Here is a 4245-nt window from a genome sequence, read left to right as displayed (position 1 = left end):
ACCCAGATTTATCTGTTGGTTTGCATTTTTCTTCATTTGCTTATGCTTAATTTTATATTTTAAAAACATACATATAAACACATAAATCATATATAGACATTTGTATTTGTTTATGAAGCATTTCAGGGCAGGTTACAGATGTTTTACTCCTGTACTTTTAAATATTTCACTATGTATTTCCTAACAGCAAAAATATACTTATATAAATACAGTAAATTTTTCTAATTCAGAAAATACAATTGATTTAATAATATTTTCTAATGCAAAATCGATATTTAAACATTGTTGGTTATCCTAATCAGGTTCTTTAACATCCCACCCTCTAGACTTGGCTTATACCTTGAATTTTACTGTCATGACTGTTCTTTAATATGAAATATTTCCCCCATTTTTTTGCTTTTAGACCTTGATATTTTTAGAGAACAGGTTAGTTGTTTTCTAGAATCCCCCACAATTTGTTTTTTTCCCAAATTTTCCTCAGATTAGAGTTAAATTATACATTTTGGAGAGGAATAACACAGATATATTGTGCCCTATTAATACATCATATTGGGACACAAAATATTGTTCCAATATTGGTTATGTTAAGTTTATTTTTCACTTGAGTTACAAGGTCTCAGCCCAAATCGTCCACTGTAGTGTTACCTTATTTTTTACACTGAAAAAGTATTTTTTGTATATGTACTTTGAATTACATCATCGTGTTCTGAATCAGTATTTTCCTCACTAGTTTTAACATCCAAGATAACTTTTGTATTACTGTCTATGTTTAAGGCGTGATGTTTTGATGTTCTTATACATAGTAAGCTGGTTACCATAGGAAAGTAAGTTAATATATCAATCACTTCACATAGGTTATATTTTTGTGTGTTTGTGTGTGGTGACAAGAGTGCCTAAAACAAAACAAAAAAACTACTTTCGGTATACAACACCATTATATTAACTTTAATCCTCATATGGTACATTAGATCTGTAGACTTATTCATCCTACATAACTGACATAACTGCAACTTTATGTCTGGCTTATTTCACTTACCATAATGTTCTCCAGGTTCACCCATGTTTATTGCAAATGACAGGATTTCCTTTTTTTTAAGGATGAATATTATTCTATTGTAGATTATTTTTAAAACTACGCAATTGTCGGAGGAGGCAGGAACCGGAGCGCGAGCAGTAGCTGGGTGGGCACCATGGCTGGGATTACCACCATCGAGGCGGTGAAGCGCAAGATCCAGGTTCTGCAGCAGCAGGCAGATGATGCAGAGGAGCGAGCTGAGCGCCTCCAACGAGAAGTTGAGGGAGAAAGGCGGGCTCGGGAACAGGCTGAGGCTGAGGTGGCCTCCTTGAACCGTAGGATCCAGCTGGTTGAAGAGGAGCTGGACCGTGCTCAGGAGCGGCTGGCCACTGCCCTGCAAAAACTGGAAGAAGCAGAAAAAGCTGCTGATGAGAGTGAGAGAGGTATGAAGGTTATTGAAAACCGGGCCTTAAAAGATGAAGAAAAGATGGAACTCCAGGAAATCCAACTCAAAGAAGCTAAGCACATTGCAGAAGAGGCAGATAGGAAGTATGAAGAGGTGGCTCGTAAGTTGGCGATCATTGAAGGAGACTTGGAACGCACAGAGGAACGAGCTGAGCTGGCAGAGTCCCGTTGCCGAGAGATGGATGAGCAGATTAGACTGATGGACCAGAACCTGTAGTGTCTGAGTGCTGCTGAAGAAAAGTACTCTCAAAAAGAAGACAAATATGAGGAAGAGATCAAGATTCTTACTGATAAACTCAAGGAGGCAGAGACCCGTGCTGAGTTTGCTGAGAGATCGGTAGCCAAGCTGGAAAAGACAATTGATGACTTGGAAGATAAACTGAAATGCACCAAAGAGGAGCACCTCTGTACACAAAGGATGCTGGACCAGACTCTGCTTGACCTGAATGAGATGTAGAACGCCCCAGTCCCACCCTGCTGCTGCTCCTCCCTCTGACCCAGACTCCGCCTGAGGCCAGCCTGCCGGAAGCTGACCTTTAACTGAGGGCTGATCTTTAACTGGAAGGCTGCTTTCTCCTTTCGCCGCCCCCTCCTTCCCTGTGTCTTTTTCGCCAAACTGTCTCTGCCTCTACCCGGACATTCCAGCTGGGCTAGAGGCTGAGCACCTTTGGAAACAACATTTAAGGGAATGTGAGCACAATGCATAATGTCTTTAAAAAGCATGTTGTGATGTACACATTTTGTAATTACCTTTTTGTTGTTTTGTAGCAAACATTTGTAAAACATTCCAAATAATTCCACAGCCCTGAAGCAGCAATCGAATCCCTTTCTCACTTTTGGAAGGTGACTTTTCACCTTAGTGCATATTCCCTTCTCCATAGAGGAGAGGAAAAGGTATAGGCCTGCCTTACTGAGAGCCAAACAGAGCCCAGGGAGACTCCACTATGGGAAACCTCATTGCTCTGTACAAAGTACTAGCTAAACCAGAAAGGTGATTCCAGGAGTTAGCCAAACAACAAAAACAAAAAATGTGCTGTTCGTTTTCAGCTTTAAGATATCTTTGGATAATGTTATTTCTATTTTTATTTTTTTCATTAGAAGTGACCAAATTAAGATGGTAAGACCTCTGAGACCAAAATTTTGTCCCATCTCTACCCCTCCCAACTGCTTAACAGAAAGGATCATGTCCCCCTTACGTTGAGGTGACCACTTAATTGCTTTCCTGCCTCCTTGAAAGAAAGAAAGAAGATTGTGTTTTTGCCACTGATTTAGCCATGTGAAACTCATCTCATTACCCTTTTCTGGGTTTGAAGCTGCTGTCTCTAGAAGTGCCATCTCATTGTGCTTTGTATCAGTCAGTGCTGGAGAAATCTTGAATAGCTTATGTACAAAATTTTTTAACTTTTATATTATTTTGAAACTTTGCTTCTTTGGGTTTGTGGCACCCTGGCCACCCCATCTGGCTGTGACAGCCTCTGCAGTCTGTGGGCTGGCAGTTTGTTGATCTTTTAAAATTTCTTTCCCTACCCAGTCCCCATTTTCTGGTAAGGTTTCTAGGAGGTTTGTTTAGGTGTACATCCTGCAGCTTATTGGCTTAAAATGTTACTCTCCTTTGATGTGGTCTCCTTGGGGCCGATTGGGAGAAAGAGAAATCAATAGTGCAACTGTTTTGATACTGAATATTGACAAGTGTCTTTTTGAAATAAAGAACCAGTCCCTCCAAAAAAAAAAAAAAAAAAAAAAAAAAAAACTACGCAATTGTTTATTAGTTAGCACTCATGGATAAAGAACAACTTACTTTTTTCATGGTTTATCACATTTGTCTATATCTATGTGGATTCAGGATTCTGGATTTGTATTATATTCAATGTATTGTAATACATTATTCATTTTGATGCTCAAATTATTCCAGATTTGACCAGCAGAGGACCACTAAGTAGAGTTTGTGACCCTAAAACTTGTTCTATCATTTTTTTCCAGGTTTATCTTGAAATTCCCCTCACCTCTTCATTCCTCTAAGGAGCCCTTAGATTCTTATGATTGAAAATGGTATATAGAAATGAAGATGTGTTAACTAAGCCTGCTCATTGCTATTGACATTTCATTGTAACTATTTATCTACTTATATCTCTCTCCCCACCCCTCCATTTATATATAAATGGCATGTGTGAATATATACACACACACAGTATTATATGGTATATACACACATATGATGTATATATATGATATATATACCCATGATGTATGTATGTGGTATATATGGTGTGTGTGTATATATAGCATATATATCTCTCTATATATGCCTTTTTTTAGTGTTGTATAAAAAGTTTCAAATACAAAATGAGAAAAAGTAGATGGACGGGACTGGAGATATCAATGCGAACCTCTAGTTTTGTAAATACTTTAATGTAAGATATACAAATAGAAACACATAAAAATGTACTTAAGCATGCATAAATATACTTACATATAGTTCTACCTATTTTTATATCTCTCCATCGATCCAATAGATGCAAAAATAACATTTTAATATTTGGTAGAACAAGTCCCTCCTTCTTTATACTCTTTTCTTTTGGATCACTTAGCTCTTTGCAGACCTTATTCCCCCCAACTAAATACTAGGATAAGTTTATTGTGTTCCTCAACATATTCAATAGGAATTTTGATTGGGATACTTGAGTGTTTTTATAGCATGAGTATAGAGTTATCTAAGTCTTGAGACAAGTAGTCAGAAAATCTGGATTTGAATCCTGGCTATATAA

At 37.7% G+C, this 4245-nt stretch overlaps 1 pseudogene; it reads left to right on the top strand.

Moving 5' to 3' along the window:
* Positions 1-1146: 1146 nt before the first annotated feature.
* On the top strand, positions 1147-3204 carry LOC105492718 (tropomyosin alpha-3 chain pseudogene; annotated as a pseudogene).
* The last annotated feature ends 1041 nt before the right edge of the window (positions 3205-4245 follow it).

The sequence above is a fragment of the Macaca nemestrina genome, chromosome 6 (assembly GCF_043159975.1).
Source record: "Macaca nemestrina isolate mMacNem1 chromosome 6, mMacNem.hap1, whole genome shotgun sequence".
In the NCBI taxonomy this organism is placed as follows: Eukaryota; Metazoa; Chordata; class Mammalia; order Primates; family Cercopithecidae; genus Macaca; species Macaca nemestrina.
The sequence above is the reverse complement of the archived record's forward strand: the minus strand, read 5'-3'. Positions and strand labels throughout refer to the sequence as shown.